This window comes from Mauremys reevesii, linkage group 11 (genome assembly GCF_016161935.1).
Source record: "Mauremys reevesii isolate NIE-2019 linkage group 11, ASM1616193v1, whole genome shotgun sequence".
Taxonomy (NCBI): domain Eukaryota; kingdom Metazoa; phylum Chordata; order Testudines; family Geoemydidae; genus Mauremys; species Mauremys reevesii.
The window spans coordinates 16,185,568-16,205,578 of record NC_052633.1 but is presented as its reverse complement, the minus strand read 5'-3'; the positions used below and the strand labels follow the sequence as shown (position 1 = coordinate 16,205,578).

Sequence of the window (20,011 nt, the reverse complement as noted above, 5' to 3'; positions counted from 1 at the left end):
TTGGGAAACGCGGTGCTAGAGAGATTGTTCCATAGAAAGCAGTGATTTCAGAGGGTGTTGATTTGGACCAGGGATAAGATACTATCTTGAGCTGGGCTATAATTTATTGACATGGTCCGGTGGATGGGGTGTTGACTGGGACACAGAAGACGTAGGTTCTATTCCCAGCTCCACTGGGTGACCTTGGTAAAGTCATTTGGCTTTTCTGTGCCTTCATTTTCCCTCTCACCCTTTGTCTGTCTTGTTTGACTAAGCTCCTCAGGGCAGGGGTCTCTCTCACCACACATACCTACAGTACCTAGAATGTCGGGCTAGTATAATACAATTGCTAGTGTAATAGAAGTAATGCTACCATTACTAGAAACGATCCCATGGACTTCACTGGATATTGGCTCCAGCTGTAGCTCATGATAATATATTGAGACACAATATAATTCATGGATATTTTCTATGCAACTCTTCTTATTACTGTTCATAGAAGTGGTAGCAGTTCAGTATCACTGCAAAGATGCTAGACATGTAGGATGAAACAGTTCCTGCCCCAAAGAGCTTACAAGAAACAGAGGGTGTGAGACAGGGCTCCATCCCTGGAGCTAAGCAGTCGGGGGAGGGAGGGCGTGATCAGTACTCACCTTGTCAGTGGCATGTTGGTTTTCTTTGTTTGTTTTTAAGCTCTAAACCATCCCCAGATGCCCTGTAACCAAAGCTTTTCCAGTTCCTGGCTTGGCCATTATCTACATGCCTGTAATGACCTTAATTATTTCCCCCACAACCCACTAAACTACCCCCACACCCATAATAGTTCTCCCTCAACACAGCAAATCCAGGCATCCTGCCAAGAATCTGCCTCACCCCTCTGCGAAGGTGACCCCTACCCTTGCCCAGTGGCCTGTTATTGCAAACCCATTTGCAAAAGGACCCTGTCATGGGGCAGGTACACCCTGTCCCCCTCTTGGTGGGGCAAGGGCATTGCAGCCCCATGGCGAAGTCCACCTGACTGCGCTTACCCTTGGGGAAGACTTGCCTAGTGGCCAGAGCCAATGTAAGTACCCTCTCCCTCAGGGCTGTGAGGCCCAATGGCCAGAGTCAATATGGCCGCCTTCTCCCTCACAGCTGGGTGGCCAGAGTCAGTATGTTTGCCCCTCCTCACAGGGCTGTGCAGCCTAGTGGCCAGAGTCAATATGGCTGCCTTCCCTTGCAGGGCTATGTGGTCTGGTGGCCTGTTGGGGGAGCGGGCTGCCACCAAGGGTGGGTGGCGGCCAGGGTAGCAGAACCCAGGCCCTCCCTACTCTACTGGATCCCAGCCCAGGGCCCTGTCAGTGGCAAGTGTACTTGCCATTGGCTCAGTGGGGATCCGAATGAAAAACACAGACTTATTGCTAGGTTCTACAACTGGATCAGTGTATAGTCCCCCTGGGCTACTTCCTAGCCTTTCTCCCAATGTGGTGGTCCAGGCATCTCTGAGGTCTCTGGGTTACTCAGCCTGTGCTGCTCTCAGCAGCTCCGCCCTCCCTTGGGCATCTTCAGGTATCCAGGTATCTGTCTGTGTCTCGGTGGGTCTGGCTTCCGTGATCTGGGGCTTCAGCAGCTCATGGCTGGAGCCAGCAACATGCATCCTCCCCCTTCAGCAGTCTGCCCTGACTGAGCTGTGCTGCTCCCTTTTATACTAGTGCTCCAGTTGGAGCATGCCTCGCAGGGATGAGGGGGCGTGGCTTCCTCAGCCCACAGTGCATGGTTGACCCCTCCTCATCCAGTGCGGGGTGAGTATACCCTGTCACAGGCCGCACTCCCTCCAGGGCACCTTCCTGCAGCCAACCACACCCACAACAATAGAGGAGAGGCCTACCTCAGTTTCCCCTTCATGTTGCCATCTTTTCCACCACCGATCAGACCAGGGGTCAGCAACCTTTCAGAAGTGGTGTGCTGAGTCTTCATTTATTCACTCTAATTTAAGGTTTCGCGTGCCAGTAATACATTTTAACGTTTTTAGAAGGTCTCTTTCTATAAGCCTATAATATATAACCAAACTATTGTTGTATGTAAAGTAAGTAAGGTTTTTAAAATGTTTAAGAAGCTTCATTTAAAATTAAATTAAAATGCAGAGCACCCTGGACCGGTGGCCGGGACCTGGGCAGTGTGAGTGCCACTGAAAATCAGCTCGTGTGCTGCCTTTGGCATGCGTGCCATAGGTTGCCTGCCCCTGGATCAGACCAACAGCCATCTCACTTGCCTGGGAAAGAAATTAAGTCTCTCTCAGAGTCCACATCAACCTTCAGCCAGTCCCCTCAAAGTCAGACAGTTCTCAAGAGCCCAGAGTACAAGAGGTTAACACACTGCAGTTCTCCAGCCTCAGGCCAGCATTGCCCTCTCTGGATCTCCCACCAGACAACAACCACTTTGATCCTCTGGGCTCAGCTTTCCCGGACTGAGCAGGTTCTTCCCCCTTATCTAGGGGTCTCTGCACAAGCATTCCACTCAGCAGGGATCCCCACTCTGGCCATTTCTCTCCAACAGCTCCCACCCGCAGCACTCTTTCAGCAGCTTTCTCAAGGTCTCCTCACCAGCAACTCTCAACTACGCTCTGTCAGATCTCATGCAGCCTTCACTGTCTCCTTCCTGCTCTCCTTTTGTGCTCAGGTCTTTACAGAGAGCCAGTTCCCTCTATCAGGCCCCATTGGGAGGTGACTAGGTAGTCACAGGGGAACTGGACCCATTACCTCTTAAAGGGCAAGTCGCCCCGTGACACCTATTATTATTATTACATTTGTGTTAAACCACTAAACTCCTGAGCTGGTCAAAGTGTCCCACAATCCCCTGGGCATCCACCCACGACTGCTCCTGCACATAGCAACCCTCTGCCATCCTGCCTATAGTCTTTCTAGATCTCCCTCCCTCTCCCTGTGCAAGTCCAGCCCCTCTCCATGGCTTTTGCCCCAGTGTGTGCTTGCTCCATAAGAATGTTTGCTTGCTATATAATATTCAGCCACTAGAGGACTCTGTGTGCTGAGTAGAGTTCCAGGCAGGAAGTGGTACCTGGTAAACAAAGGTGTCAGGCTGGAGCTAGAGCAGCTGCTGGCATGTCTGTTTATTTGCTAGTTGTTTCCTCTCAATAAATGCTGGTGGCTCCATATACTATGACCTGGTGTGTCTCCTGCTGTGCGGGGCAGAGGGAGAGCACAAGTGGTGAGGCTGCTAGTCTGAGTCTCAGGAGACCTGATTTCAATTCCTGCTCCACTACAGACTTCCTGCCTGACAGTGAGCAAATCACTTGGTCTCTCTGTGCCTCAGTTCCCCATCTGTAACACTCCCCTACCTCCTGGAGGTGCTGTGAGGATACATACATTAGAGACTGTGAGGTGCTCAGGTACTATGGGAATGGGGGCTGTATAACTACCATAGATAGGCAGGATGTCCAGCGTTCAGATGATGTGCCGCAGTCTGACATCCAGCTGACACACAGGGTTTGACAAGCTACCTCCCCATTCCCTGCTGCTGCTGCAGGAAAAGCCCCTTCTGGGATCTCCCCCGCATTCAGTCCCCGGGCACCCAAGCCTTTTACTACACAGTCAGAAATTATTCTTCCCGTCCTTCGGAAACCTCTGCAACATGGAACAATTTCCTAAATCGAGGGCAGGCCTCCCTGCTATTTCCCATGTTGCTGAATCTCTGGATCCGACAGTGGGCTGGACCTCTACGGTAGGATAGAACAACCTGGGAAGGAACGAGGTGAAAAGCTGAGTGCTGGAAGTCAGCTGCAACGTGCAACCTGGAAATTACACCGGACCCTTTGTTGTACTCTGTCTTCTAGCAGCAGGCTTTCAAAGTAAAGCCTTTATTTCGCTGATTACAAAATTAGTGTTGGGTTTAATGAGATCCCTCTTTTTATTTGTGCCTCTTCTCTTTTCTTCCTTCCTTTTGATGGTGTGACCATTTGCTTTCATCTGTCTCCATGGCAATACGCCTCCTTCTTCCCCCGCCCTCCTAACACATCTTTCCAAGCCTCAGGTACTTGTGATGCTGTGGGGCTCAGGCCTGAACGCTAAAACCTTCTCAAATAATGTGAAGAAACAAATTGGTCCGTGTAAATAGGCCTGGTCTTCAAAGTACCATGATTTCCTGTGAAATTGGTCTCTGTTTCCCTGCTTGGCAAGCTAAGTACTGTTTATATAGATATTATGTGCAGCTACAGTGTACGTAGTCATGTGTACAGCCTACGCTCTGCATACACACAGGGGTATGCCTCCACTGACCCAAAGCCCTTGGAAGCAGATGGGAGTCTCACCAACCATACCAATGGACTTTGGAGCTGGCCCAATGTCTGTGAAGTGAGTCATGGTCCTTTTTTAAACACCGAGGAACCCCTTTCATCAGCGTAGCTTCATGACTTCTATGGAACTGTGCTGATTTACTTTAGCTCATGGATCTGGCCCAGGGTTTCTTGAGCTTCTCAACTTACCCGGCCTTTCCTAAGCCTCAGGTTGTTCTTTGTTCACACATCAAAATGTTTGCTCCAGTCTTTATGCAACCCTGATACTAAAGAATGAAGGTCCACGTGGAACCCCTCTCTCTACCTTTGACATTCAGATCACCGCAAAGGTCTGACGGTTTAAGCCCAAAGTAGCAAAGTAATTGTTTTGCCTGCACCTCGTGGTAGCTAAGTGCTATGGCAGGGGTGGTACTGTATTTCCTAGGTAGGTGCTCAGTTGTCTGCAAACATAGGGAGGCTGGAAAGGCAGCCCTCGAATGTTATCTGAAGCTAGCTCAATGAGGGTGGGGGTTGCTTTTCTTTTTCTGGCAAGAGGATAAGTGCTCATTATTGCAATGGCACTTTGTGGGGACGGGGGTTCGTCATGTGGGCAGTGTTGGGCTCCAGAGGCGTTAGCTTCAGTGCAGCCTGGCTGCAATGGGTGCATCGCAGTCAGAGTTTGCAATGGAGTTGCAAGGTCCCTGGACACCTAAAGCCTTGCGGAGGGCATTGGTGTCTGGGAACTGCCCTTCAGATTAGTGCACAGATCCAGGGCTCCTCAGCATAGGCTGTGGTGCTGTGGTGTCTCAGTGTGGCCCTTGGCCCATCAGGGTGTCAGAGTGGCACCTGAATACATTGGCACAATCCTCATTGACCCAGAGAAGTCTTTGGTGGGCCCTGGATGCACCAGCGTCTTGATGCAGCCATACAGTGCTTCAAGGCTTGGGCATGTTGGTGCAATGCATTGGTTCTTGACACATCAGAGCACAGGAGGCATTCAATGGGACTGTCTGCATGAGTAAAGGTCTGAGGATGGGCTTCTAGATGATAATCTCTAAGTGGAAGGAACCTGTTAGGCACCAGGCACATCTATGGCATTGCATAAACAATAAAGACCAGGACACAATAGTTACTGTGGATGCAGATGTTTTGTTTTGCACATTTTGCCATAGTGTTCTGCAAAAGTCTTGTGCTGTGAGTAGCCAGACATCACAAAGAATACATTTGTAATGTTTCCCCCATCCAGCGATAGTTCTCTCTCTGGATCTGACCAAGCCCACCAACCATCTTTGTGGTGAGCTTCTACAAAACCGAAGGGCCAAACATATGTACAGACCTATCTGGGAAAGGAAGGGTGGGTCAGTACCTAGGGCGTTAACCTGGGACTCAGAGCTGGTTGAGTTCCTCCCTCTGTCCCAGCCTTCCTGTGTGACCGGGGGCAAGTCCATTAGAGCAGCTGGCTGAAGCTGAACCCAAGCAAGACAGAGGTGATGCTGGTGGGCGTAGGAAAGTATTTTGCATAGTTTGCAGCCACAGTGCTCTCTCCTTTGGCATCAGGTTCACATCCACGATTAGTCAATTCAGTCTGTGATCCGGGACTAGTCCTGGATTCCTCGTGGGCACTGAGCTCTCACATAACCGCCGTGAGTAGTGCTTTATCATCTCTGTTTGGCTGGGAGATTCCATCCCACCTGGGTGAACAAACAAACCAAACCAAAAACCGACCACAGCTAGTCACCCAGGGCACGTGCTTCTCCCCCGTGGGAGAGGTGAGAGGACAAACCACATGCGCCAGATGTTAGTTGCGTTGCATAATGGGCTGCCGGAATGGACTGTGCTCGTCACAACAGTGACGAGCACAGTATGAAAACCTATATAGAACAGAAGCCATTTAGCCTCTCTGTGCCTCAGTTCCCCATCTGGGTAATGGGGATAATAGCACTGCCCTACCTCGCCAGAGCTGTTGTGAGGATAAATACATTACAGACTGTATGGCAGCCAGAAACTATGGTAATGGGGGTCATATAAGTACCTAAAAGAGACATCTCTTGGCCTTCTTAGATGGCCCTCAGAACGATATTCTCTGAGTGTCTCTGGGTGCCATACACCTAATTTTCTACACGGGTTAAATTCAGCCTTCGCATTTTGCCAGAGTGATGTGAGGCACACTGTAATCATTGGTATCACTTTACCTCCAGTCTGGTTTCTTCAGACATTTCTCATTCAGCACTGTGCTTCGCTGTGAGTCCACAGCCTACAAGCTCCCTCTAGTGTGAACAATGTATTAATGCAGTGACAGGTAGCACAGCAAAAGTTACAAAGAATTCTATTTGTAAATATTGTCTCAGATAAACACTATGAATTCCCTTTGGACTCCATGTCTGCGTCACCTTGCTACTCCTGGGCAGAGTGGGGGACTTAAAAGGAAAAAAGCCCTGCAGCAGGAGCTGATGGGGGTGGGCGTGGATTGATTGCTCCTTCCTGAGGACCTTGGTTAGAGACACTCTAGTTAGAGGGCTATAGAGGACCCCTGGAATCAAGGAGAAGAAGGAATGTGGTTTGCCCTGATACAGGGGAAGAAGAAATAGTTACAGGCCTGAGTGTAAGGCTTCATTGGTACCCTGGACTAAAAGTGACTTAACTGGATGTCTTGGATGCTGAGGCACCCTATGGGATGCATTGGTTGGGTGGAGTTGTAGAAGCCCAAGAGGAAACTGAAACAAAGCTGCTGCAACAACCACTATGTTATGAGGTGGGCTCTGAGACAGTGAGTTTTATTACAGTCTCCTGCATTCAGCAACCGTTCATACAATTATTCACTAGAATGTTTCCAAGGAGCAACATAAACACTTTGGCAGTGAATTTTTATGTGAATGATATTTGCATAAGTTCTTGCACCGTTGTCTGTAAAGCGCTTTGTGGGTTTGGTGAGCATCCAGGCAGAGTGACAATACCATATGACCTAGGTGACCAAGCACGCAGTGTCAATAACAAATTACCCATCGCCAATATGCAAAGCGATAGTTGGGGTGACCGTTCATGAACAGTCCGTAGTCTGAATATTTTGGAATATTGAACAAATTCATAAAATTCTAAGCATGTCTGTGAATAATTTGTGAACAGAAAGGAGGTGGCTGAACTCATTATGAGGGAGGATGTGGGGCGAAAGTGCTGCACTGGGACTCAGGAAACTTGGGTTGAATTCCTACCCGTACCACAGACTTAATGGGTGATCTTGCTTGGACAAGCCACTTTAACTCCCTGGGCATTAGTTTCCTGTAACAGAGTGGTCTCCCCCTTTAAGGTCCAGAAGACTGGGGGCTAGTCAGCCCTGTTCCATTAGCCCCACCCTGCTACTCCTGTGCAGGGTGTGAGGCTTAGAAGGAGGCAGTGGAAGCAGGGAGGGCAGGCAGGCAGGCAAAGTCTCCTGTGGCTAGTCCTGAGGAGAGAGGGCTGCCAGAGAGGAGGAGAGCCCTACACAGGAGGGCTGGCTTGGTGGCAGGAGCATGCAGGCTGCTCTGATGTGGGCAGAAATCTGGGCTTGGTCTAAGAACTGCCGGAGGCCTGTGACCTGCCAGAGGCTTTGATGGGGGGAGTTGTCATCCAGATGGTTGGGTTGATTGGAGCCCAGGAGCTGGTGGTTAGACAGTGAGGTGAACCATTGCTGCCGGGAGCTTGCCTGTAAGGAAGGGGGCTGAAGGCTGAGACCACTGCGATGATGGACTTGGACTGAGGGACTCTCTTATTCTGAACTCTCTCACGTCACCTCTACGGCTGGCATAGGCTGAAGAGGATGGCGTGGAAGCTGAGCCAGAGTGTCTGCAATGCCCCCTGTGCCGTGAGAGGGTGTTCTGGGATGGTGAGTTTTGTGCCATTTCCCCTCTGTAAGCTGGGGCTAATTCATGAACCCCCTGTTCTCCCACCTGTGTCGATCTTGTCCGTTTACACCAAAAGCTCTTTGATGCCGGGGCTGTCCCTGATTAATGTGCATAAATGGCACATACTACAATGAGGCCCCAGCAGTAACGCTAGTGAGTTTAGATCGCTGTAGGCTCTCTCAAGACAGAGTTACAGGGAAAATTCCAGCAAGAAAATAAAACTGTCCTAAGAAGCATGGACAGAGGAACAGCTACGTTAACAAATCTCAATTGCTTCAGGGAATTTAGTGCCCGTGCAAACTGCAGGATTGACAGCCCTGGGCACTGAGTGTATCCACAGAATGGGTATGTCGGGGTCAGGGGCGGCTCTAGAAAATAGGCTGCCCCAGGCAGCGCGGTGTGCTGCGCCGCCCTTCCTCGGTTCCGCGATGGGTCCCCTCTTCCCGCGGCTCCAGTTGAGCTCCCGCGGCAGGTCCACCGGAGCCCCGGGACGAGCGGACCTGCCGCAGGCATGACTGCGGGAGCTCCACCGGAGCCGCGGGAACAGCGGACCTCCGGCGGGCACGGCTGCGGACGGTTCGCGGGTCCGGCGGCTCCGCTTGAGCTGCCGCAGTCATGCCTGCGGGCGGTCCAGCCGAGCCGCGGGACGAGCGCCCCCTCCGCAGTCATGCCTGCGGCAGGTCCGGTCGTCCGCGGCTCCGGTGGACCTCCCGCAGGCATGACTGCGGCAGGTCCACCGGCCCAGCCTGCCGCCCCCTAGATTTGGCCGCCCTAGGCAACAGCTTGGTTTGCTGGTGCCTAGAGCCGCCCCTGGTCGGGGTCTGAGCAGAGTGGGTGTCTATATAGTGCTCCACCCAGGATGCGTCTTCGCTCCAGAGTTAACTCAAGTGACCTGCCTTCGAGTTACTTCCCTCACGTTAGCTCCTCGTGTGGGAGCATGGTCCGGCTACAGAATAACGGTTTAGTTGGGTTAGTGTGCGCGTCCACACTTCAGAGAGGCTGTGGCAGCAGCTGGAAAGGTGATCTCGCTAGAGGTCTGCCCAGCTCCGCCAGTCATGCCAGGCACTCGCATCACAGCGCGAATGGAGGGGGTTTTGTGTGTTGCGGGAGAGGGACGGGGTTTGAGGAATGACTGAGTTACAATACTGGGAAACTGTCCCTTAACGGTCTCAACTCAGTCCAGAGAGGGCATCTCTGCAGGAGAGAAGAGAATTCAGCCCCCAGGACAATTCAAACCTTGCCATCTCGATGAGACTGCCAGCTGGGGTGATGTACACCCCTGTCTACGGGTCCACGGGCTCAGACCATCCACTCGTGTGTTTCTAGTTATGTCTAGAGTGCTCAGCATCTGACTATATCATGGGTCGGCAACCTTTCAGAAGTGGTGTGCCGAGTCTTCATTTATTCACTCCAGTTTAAGGTTTCGCGTGCCAGTAATACATTTTAACGTTATTAGAAGGTATCTTTCTATAAGTCTATAATATAGAACTAAACTATTGTTGTATGCAAAGTAAATAAGGTTTTAAAAATATTTAAGAAGCTTCATTTAAAATTAAATTAAAATGCAGAGCCCCCCGGACCGGTGACCAGGACCCGGGCAGTGTGAGTGCCACTGAAAATCAGCTTGTGTGCCGCCTTCGGCACGCGTGCCATAGGTTGCCTACCCCTGGACTACATCTTCACCCAGACCACTGAGGAAAAAGTGGTACCCACTTTCAACCTGGATAGCCTCTGTGTTCCACTCCCCGTCACCTGAGCCACCCAGCGTCCCTTCCGGAGTAGTGAGTTAATGTAATGTTTAATGTGAGCGCCCCCCCAACGTTGTTTTTTCTCTTTATTTGCTTAAAAACATAAACAGAAAAAAAATAATGTCATTGGTGTCTGTGAACTGACATCCACACAGCCCTCAGGGGGCCGGCCATGCGTAGATCCCAGCTGTGTCATGGGGCATGCGAGACATCTGCTTACAGTAATCAGCTCCGATCTCATGCTCTGTCCTGTTATCATTTACATCTGACCTTACCATATGGAAGAACCCAGCCACCTGCTAAACACAGATGTACTTGCAGCGGGCCAGCCGGGTAGCCTCCTTTTCCTGTGGAACAATGCAAGTTGTCATGGGGGTGGAGAGGGAGTCCTTGGTGAGGCTATGGCTTGGGGATAGAGCAGTAAGAGCAATGGCCGGTCATGCAGGATTCTGCTGAGAGACACCTGGAAGGCTATTGCTCAGGAAGTGAAGAGCGGGCGTGCTGCTGCTGAGCAACGGGAGGAAGGGAACAGAAGGGAAGGAACCAAGAAGTGGCTAAGGAGAAGTAAAGTGGGGCCCAGGCCTCCGAATTCAGAGTTGGATTTTAAGCTCCTTCCTGCTCCAAAGTGTGAGGATGTTCTGATCAGAGGCATTGGCTCTTGTAGACGTTGGGACCAGCTGCAGCAATTGGAACCGGGTTCTGCTACTCACACCCCCTGAAAGGTTGGGCGTATTCAGGTCCAGAGCTTTGGTGCGACCTCTTCTCTGAGGCAGGCTGACTATTTAAGTCTTTTTCCCTGGGATTGTCAAAAAGGCTGAAAGGAGCGAAGTGTTCATATCCCACGGACTTCCAATGGCAGCTGGACACTGTCTCCCTTCAGCCCCTTTGAAAACCCCAGCCTTCATCTCTCTGTGTCCAAGGTTCCCTGCTGCATCTTTGCAAGGAGCTTTGAAAGCTAGGGATGAAAATCGTTACTTTTACTCATTCATATTTCTATTTCATCCGCTCATCACTGTTGTTTGTAGCTGCTAGTCTCAGCAGCCGCTTGTACAATACATCTCTAGTGACCCATTCGGGAAAGGAACGTGGGGTTCCTTCAGCTGCCTGTGTTGGGTGTGAGCAAGGGCAGCTCATGTGCCTGGTGATCTCCCTGGCTGACTTGTATTAACAGAGAAAGGATGTCTCTGTTCTGGTGAGATCGCCTGTGGATTTTAGCTGAGCACAGTGATTCTTGTTGGGAAAATGTCTCGTTCTGGCTCACAGGCCAAGGAAGAGAAGAAATGGCAAGGCTCTTATGGCTGTGTTAGAAAGCTCTCTGGGGTCACGACATGGAACACGCAGAACATGCCATTCTAGCTGAAATTCTGCCCCTTCGATAGGTGTTTAGGGCCTTATTCAGCCAAACTGCTGTAACTGCATTGTGCTGGGGGGCTGTGCATGCCACAGAGAAGCTCTCTCAGTGGGGTGGGGGGCGGCAGGGGTTTGGAACAGACTGAGGCAGGGCTGGCTGGTGAGAGAACAAGGGAGTGGCTCATGGATCTGTACACAGACCCTCTGACCAGAACCCAGAGGAGAAGTGGCATGCAGGAGATGCAGATGTTACTACAACCTTGCGGCTGGGGCTCAGTTGCTGAGAGAGAAGGTTCCTTTTCCTTGGCCTACTAGAGAGAAATCTGCTGATTCAAGCTCTCTGCAGGGGTCAAAGATTTTGCCCTAAATTAGACTTCCTGTGCTCAGGCAGGGACTACTCTATGCTGCAATATCTACTGCCCCTGGCTTTATCTGAGAATCCCTTACACCACCTTCCTGTGTTCATTCTGCTCAGACCGTGATTCTGAGAACTCTGGCCCTGATCCAGCAAAACACTCATGCATATGCTTAACTTAAAGCAGGTGAGTAGCCGTACTGAAATCAATGGGACTTAAGCATGTGGTTAAGTGCTTTGATGGATTGGGGCCACAGCACTTAGCACATTGCAGGATCTAGTCTGTAGTCCTCTGTGTGACAAGTTATCTCCCATTCTAGGGCACCTGTGGGGTCTGTCACAGAAATGCTTTCAATGTAATAAATGCACAGGGGTTTAAATATACAGATATTCCTTACGAGTGCTCACTCTTCATAACCCTTGTACCATTTGACATTGAGTTTAATAGTCATTTTAAAAGGAAAGAAACCTTGCTAGACACCCACCCAGACTAGAACTGCTGCTGAAATGCCAGAGTGCTGGGTTTATTTTTCCACTGAAGCAGAATGGCAAGAACTCGGATAATGTCTGGAGTGAAAGTCTCTGTGGGGTGAGAAAGAGCCGAGTCTTTTGTTCAGGGCTCCCCGCTCGGTGAGTCGCCTGTACTCCCCGGGTTCCAGCACGCGCTACTGCCATCTGTGCTGTGGCTCTGCCAGTGCCTCTCGAGTACGTTACAGGAGCTGATGTTGTGGTATTGGAAGCAATCGTGGACTTCGCTGCTATCTCCTATACACTCCATCATTTGTCCCCTTAGAGCTTCTCTCTCATAAATCTTTATCTTGGAGCCTTTCTGCTGCAGTGGCAAAAAGAGAAGAGAGAATATAAAAAAGGTGCCTGGACCTTTCCTCATACTTGGAAGCTATGCGGACCTGGTCCAAAAGCCTATTGATAAAAATGCAAAGGCTCCCGTTGATTTCAATGAGCTTTGGATCAGGGTCTGGAGTCTTGGTAAGGAAACATCTGTCAAAAGAAGAATTTAAGTCAAAAGCAGTCTGGCCCAATGGGTAGGACACTGGAATGCGAGGCACAAAACATGGCTTCTTTTCTCAGGTCTGTGACTGACCTCCTGAGTGATTTTGGAGAAGTCACACTCTGTGCCTCAGTTTCCCCAGCTGGAAAATGGAAATGGTGAAATCCTCCTTTGTAAAGTATGTTGAGGTCTATGGATGTGAAGCACTATGTAAGAGTTAAGTGCTCTGATTAGTATTATTAAGGTGATAAAAGAGGAAAGTAACTGACGCACGAGCGATGTCTAAATATAACAGATGGGGGAAACAGAACATAAGAACGGCCGTACCGGGTCAGACCAAAGGTCCATCCAGCCCAGTATCTGTCTACCGACTGTGGCCAATGCCAGGTGCCCCAGAGGGAGTGAACCTAACAGGCAATGATCAAGTGATCTCTCTCCTGCCATCCATCTCCATCCTCTGACAAACAGAGGCTAGGGACACCATTCTTTACCCATCCTGGCTAATAGCCATTTATGGACTTAGCCACCATGAATTTATCCAGTTCTCTTTTAAACATTGTTATAGTCCTAGCCTTCACAACCTCCTCAGGTAAGGAGTTCCACGAGTTGACTGTGCGCTGCGTGAAGAAGAACTTCCTTTTATTTGTTTTAAACCTGCTGCCTATTAATTTCATTTGGTGACCCCTAGTTCTTGTATTATGGGAATAAGTAAATAACTTTTCCTTATCCACTTTCTCAACATCACTCATGATTTTATATATCTCTATCATATCCCCCGTTAGTCTCCTCTTTTCCAAGCTGAAGAGTCCTAGCCTCTTTAATCTTTCCTCGTATGGGACCTTCTCCAAACCCCTAATCATTTTAGTTGCCCTTTTCCGAACCTTTTCTAGTGCTAGAATATCTTTTTTGAGGTGAGGAGACCACATCTGTACACAGTATTCGAGATGTGGGCGTACCATGGATTTATATGAGGGCAATAATATATTCTCAGTCTTATTCTCTATCCCCTTTTTAATGATTCCTAACATCCTGTTTGCTTTTTTGACTGCCTCTGCACACTGCGTGGACATCTTCAGAGAACTATCCACGATGACTCCAAGATCTTTTTCCAGCCATCAAATACATTTTTTCCCCATCTGAATCTGAGTTTATGAAACTTCCATGAAATGAATCGGGAAAATGGAGATTAATTTTTGCATGCAACTTTCCACTATCTGAATGTCTGCGAAATTGAAAAGATCCTTTTGCTTAAAAAAACCCAAATGGCAGTGGTGAACTTTCAACCTGAAATGAAAGCACGTGGTGAGGGTGGTGGATCCTAGGTCACCTAACAAATGAGTGTCAAATCTGGGATTAGAATGCACGAGTCCTGACTGTGAGCTATGGTTAATCCGCTAGATCCTAGGGAAATGCAGAGACCTCACCGAGCCTCACTTTCTCCATCTGTAAAATGGAAATGTAGCACAAGTGTGTTGCAAGGGATAACCTAGGCATGCAAGAATGATTCAAGGTCTAAAAATCACACCTTGCAATGGGACACTTAAGGTACGCTGCCCTTTTATCTCATCAAAGGTTAAAATTGTCTTGGTCAAGGTAGATGTGTAACTATACACAGACAGGAGATACCTGATACTCAAGGGCTCTTTAATCTAGCAGACAAAGGCTGTAAACTGAAATCTCCCTGAAGGTGGTGGCAGGGCTGGGAATGAAACCCAGGGGTACTGAGCCCCAATCTAGTGCTTTCGCCATGAGACCACGCTGCGTTAAAGTCAGACAGGTGCTTAAGTGCTTTGTTCCATAGGAATGAATTTAGGAATGTGCTTAAATGGTTTACTGAATCAGGGCCCTAGTTTGGAGTAAAGTGTGTCCTGTAAAATAGTCCATTATAGAATAGCGGGAGTCACAGCCTTAAAGATTTCAGGCCTCCGTTCCATCTCTCTCGCAAAGATATATAATCTTTGCTCTAACGAGAGGAACCTGATTAAATTTAAATGTTTAGAGCCTTAATTCCTCCAGGGGACTGGACTAGATGACCTTTCGAGGTCCCTTCCAGTCCTATCATTCTATAAGAAACCTTTCTTCAAAAATGTGTAACCTCTTTTCTGTGTGCTCCTATTTGCCGTGCGTCTGAGAAGTAAACTCAGGCGCTCGTACAGGAAATGAATTGCTGTTTTATTGACACAGCTCCAGCAGTTGGCTTCCGAGAGTGTAAGTGTTTGATTTACCTCTCAATGAATTTTGTATAGGAAAGCAGTGATACTCCAGACGTCTCCTTCACTAGATAAATTCTACCATTGCTGATATAGATTGATCTTTAACAATCTTTTGTATTGACGATGTTCTATGGATGACATTATTGTTCAAATAAAAATATAGTTTAAAGATACAAAAACCCGCCAGCTCTTATCCACTCTGAAAGACCTCATGGAGTATAATCCCACAGCTACAAAGGAAGTGGGACTTGCTTATAATTGATGACAGAAGTGATGATTTTTATTCAGACTGTTTGAAAGTCTTTGGGCCAGCCAGTGTATCCAGCCCTTTGATTTGTTTATTTTTTCATTATCATCTATTTAACCTTCATGGGGAAAAAGCTCTTTGTTAGGAATTCAGCTCCGACGTCTTGTCAGTTAAGGGCGAGAGAGCTCCCACCCCACATTTCTGAGTCAGGTGAAAAATGACACAAGACGCAACATTCCCAATATTTCTGAGGGGAGGGAAGGGGGAAGGCCTGGGGAAAAAAACCCTTCAGGGCTCCTTGTGGACCATAAAGGAGCAAAAAAGGGCATAGACCCCTTCCCCCTCAGTTTGCATGTAACCTTTAAAGGGAGACACCTTTATACAAGCCTAAATAGATATGCAACTCACGAGTTCAGTGGGCTACACCTCCAGTGAGCAGGGGAGAGGCTGGAGTGCTGTACATTCATACCCCAGCTTCCTGCACACTATGTGTTTGTCCCAAAAGCTACTATTGCTGTTACCTAATGGAGTTGCTCCTTTAGTTCAAGGGTAGCAGGTCATTCTCTTTGTGGGGAAGGTTCTGAGTTCAGTCCCTGTTGTTACTAGAGAGGGGACAGTATTGATCTATTTAAACAAGCCATCCCAGCCCTAAAATTTTGTTCTGAACTAATGGGCAGTGACAGACCCAGCATTCCTACAAGAGCCCTTCTGCTCGGTCTGCGTGTGGTGTGGGTGTAGGAGTAGTAGATCCCCACAGCCAGCCGGGATAGTTAAAGCAGCACAACTTGTTTGTGTAGAGATCTGAATACGACCCCCTGCTAGGAAGTTATCCTGCTACTCAGTGGAAATTCATCTCCATCCTGTCACCACTACTTAGATCCCCTGTCTACCACCAAAACAAAGCCTTCTCCCCACCTGATGTTTCTAATATTTGTGCAGCATTTGCATGTACCCTTGCTTCACTAGCTCTTTGCAGATTTCCTCACATATTAATCCATCCTCATAGAATATTAGGGACTTTGGGAGATCATCTAATCTAACCCCTTACTCACGGTAGGACCAATCCCCAGATTTTTACCCCTAGCCCCCCAAAGGCCCTCTTAAGGATTGAGTTCACAACCCTGGGTTTAGTAGGCCAATGCTCAAACCACTGAGCTATCCCTCCCACCTGCTCCTAGACCATTTTTATTGCACACCTCTGGACTCCCTCCGGTTTCTTGCTCTGGTCCTGATCCTACCTCATTGACTTCAGTGGAGCTTGGTCACCGAATTCAGTGGTGGCAGGATGGAGCCCCATCTGACTGGGAATCCAAGGACAACACCCCTGTGGGTTCTGGTGCACTGCACTTGTGTTGTTACTTTCAGTTCTGTTCCAATGAAGTTGAGTCCTACAGCAGAATCTGAGGTCCTGGGAAGTCCCCTTGTTTGGTGTCTTTTACTAGAAGGGACTAGTCCTGCAAACACGCCCGAGCATAGCGCTTGCTGCTGTGCATGGTCCCACCGCAGTAAATGCAGAGCAATACTCCAGGTATGATTGTTTCCTAGGCTGCACAGGGGGGTAAGGGCTGGTACGATCCTCTTAGACTGGAGCACAGGGGAAAGGACTGTCTTGGCTCTGCCCCCTACCCCATACTGAGCAGCAGAACTGGACAGGCCTGAGGGGAGTAAGCTCCATCCCCAGAAGGGTGGTACTAAGTTAACTAAGTTCCTGATGTAAAGGCCTTCACCTTACTTACAGCACAGGAGGAAGCAGGAAAGGTACTTCTCTTTGGGTGGTGCAGCTATCTACTGTCCCTTACACGGGCTGAACCCAAAGACTCCATCTCGCCCCACGAGCCTATCCTTGTGTTTTAAATCACCTTTTCAATACTCTTATAAGGGGGCGCTCTAGGGTCTGGTGTAAGTTAGAGCAGGGCCGCCCAGAGGGGGGGCAAGAGGGGCAATTTGCCCCAGGCCCCGAGCCCCACTGGGGCCCCTACGAGAGTTTTTTGGGGCCCCTGGAGCAGGGTCCTTCACTCGCTCCGGGAGCCACGGAAAACTCTCGCGGGGCCCGGGCCCCTGGAGCTTCTTCCTCTCCTGGTCTTCGCCGGCGGGGAGTCCTTCCGCTCCGGGGCAGGACCCCCCGCTGGCGAATTACTGTCAAAGCGGGACCCGCCGACGACGTGCAGCCGGGTCTTTGGCAGTAATTCGGCAGCGGGGGGGCCCCGCCGTGGGTCTCCGGGGCACTTCGGCGGTGGATCCCGGAGCGGAAGGGCCCCCCGCCGCCGAATTACTGCCGAAGCGGGAGCCCCCTGCCGCTGAAGACCCCAGGCCCCCAGAATCCTCTGGGCGGCCCTGAGTTAGAGTAGCCCCAGGGCTGTAATTTATACCCTATGGGTCATGTGAAACAGAGAATAGCAGGAGCACACTGAGCTTCATAACACCCCCTTCTTCTCTGAGGAATTCTCCCTGATCCCCTCTCTCCATCTTCAGCCCGTTCCTAGCATGCCCCATGCACTGGGGACCAGGAAGGGAGCAGAGGTAGAACCCCACAGCCAGGGGCAGCTCTAGGAATTTGGCCACCCCAAGCACGCAGGGGGCGCGCTGCCGGTCCCGCGGCTCCGGGGGACCTCTTGCAGACGCGCCTGTGGTGGGTGCGCTGGGAGGGCGGCAGGCGGCTCCGGCGGACCTCCCGCAGGCATGACTGCGGAAGGTCCGCTGGAGCCGCCTGCCGCCCTGCCGGCAAAATGCCGCCCCAAGCGCGCGCTTGGCGCGCTGGGGTCTGGAGCCGGCCCTGCCCACAGCCATTCAGAACAAATGTTCATGAGGGCTGGTTCCAGTCAACCAATGCACATGTAGTTACCTGTAAGCCAGTGGCACCCACACTTCTTTCATTCCTCTAGCTACACAAAACTATTACACACTGTTGAAGCGTCACAGGTGGCCAACAGCCCTGTTCCATTTATTGCTCAGGTACACTGCAATTGGTTTATACAAGGATCAGCCTCACAACTGGCTTCCTTCCAGAAAGCCAGGCCCACATACAGATTTTACTGCACTCTGTAATGTATTAGTCTAAGATCCTGCCTAGTTCTCTGATAGAATTACTCCTGTTTGAACTACAGGACAGCTGACTTACCGATGCAATAACATGGCAGGACTTGACGGAATCATTGAGGGCCATCCATTGCTGGAAGTCAGAATATTCACCCTTGTTGAGGAAGTACTGCTGTCCCATGTAATTGGGTTGTTCATAGAGCATGAAGCAGCCACTTTCTACCCGGATGGAGTTACAGCGGCTCAACTGGACCTGAAGATCAGGACAGTCACTGGTGCTTTCATAGGAGCGCCCCTGGAAGTTCTTGTCCTCATAGAAGATGATCTAGAGAGAGGGGATAGACCATCAGAGCTGTGTTAGAGAGAATGCTGCGTGGGTTGGACCATCGTGGTGTTAGCTGGCTGTAGTGCCTTGCTTTGGTTCAGCTCACGTTGATATTGCTCACTGTGAAGAAGAGTCATTGGTTTGGTAGATAGCTATAATATTGGACATGGCTTCAAGTATGTTCCCTCCATGTCAGTGGAGGCAGGTAGAAAATAGGTGACCAGTGCTTAATTTGTGCCACGGCTTGCCAGGGCTGAGCGCTGGCACCTCTAGGCTTGGTAGTTCATAGTCCCAGCACTTCTGGACTTGAGCACCGGCACCTCTTTCATTACAATTAAGCACTGTAGGTGACACTCTTGAGAAAGGAACAGACCGCACTACCGTGTATTAATAACAATCCTTGGCTGGTTGAATGACAGGATAGGCTCAGTGTTGGGTAATCCAGTGGGAGGTACGAGTGTGTGTGTGTCTGTCTTTCCCTTTCTCTCCTGATGGGGCACAGCAAGAAAGTAGCAGCTGATATAGGTGGGACAGAAGAGTGCCTCCTTAAAAGTCAGGACCAGATCCTCAGCTGCTGTCAATTGGTAGAGTTCTGTTGACTTCAGCAGAGTTACCGTGATTGACACCAGCTGTGGATCTGAAAGATGAGGAATAAGATGGGGGCAGGGGGGAGGGAAACAGTCATCAGCTACCAAAAGGGGCTTTAAAAAGTATATGTGTGTGGGGTGGGTGGGGAATGGAAATATAATAAAAAATTACCTTTGCCATCCCGACAAACCACCTGACTGACTTTCTCTTCTGCGGTTACTACACCAATAGCTTAATGGAGCTTAAATACCCAAGCTGGAAGCCCTTCGTCTGCATATTGCATTGTCATTTGGCTTCGGTCACTGCCTTTCATTGGGAGCTCAGGTTCATTCCTACGTGCTTCCACGTTCTGCCTCTTTCTGTTCACCACAGACATGGTTTCTAGTTCTTTGTGCCTTTTGAATAGTCATTGTGTTTCTGGAGCTCGGTAATCCTGCTATAGATGGAATTGGTGGATCAGCAAGTGGAGTTCAGAGAGAGAAACAGAGAGGGTTGTGAAAGGGTAAGCATTTAAGACAGAGCAGGAATAGACAAGGGTGAAAAAACCCTCAGTGATGGTTACAAGGCAAAGTAGATTAGAACCCATTCCAAGATATATTTTAGAAACACCATAATTCACACATTCAGCACATTCATGCAGTAAATTGCTGGCTAAGCAAAGCTTATTTGTATGTAGAGACAGTTCATATCTGGGCCTCACAGATTCCAAAGCTCAGGAGTTTTGATAATACAGACTTTCAAAATTCTGCCTGAGGTTCACGGCAGATTTCAAAAGGCCCCAAAGCCTGGGGTATTTAAATCTGGGGTTTTGGTTTAGATCCTATGTCTAATGACTTGATTATTAGCAAAATATTCACTATGACATTAAAAAGGCCTGAAATGTGATTGGTATAATTAGGAGGGAACATCTGTCTTTCTTAACTTTCCATCATGGTAATACCTATACCTGTTGATAAAAGTGAAGCAGCTGTTATAAATGATCAAGGTTATGGTGAAGAATGCACAAACTAGTTAAG

At 49.4% G+C, this 20,011-nt stretch overlaps 1 pseudogene; it reads right to left on the bottom strand.

Moving 5' to 3' along the window:
* Nucleotides 1–12,101: 12,101 nt before the first annotated feature.
* Nucleotides 12,102–19,197, bottom strand: LOC120374520 (annotated as a pseudogene).
* Nucleotides 19,198–20,011: the final 814 nt, after the last annotated feature.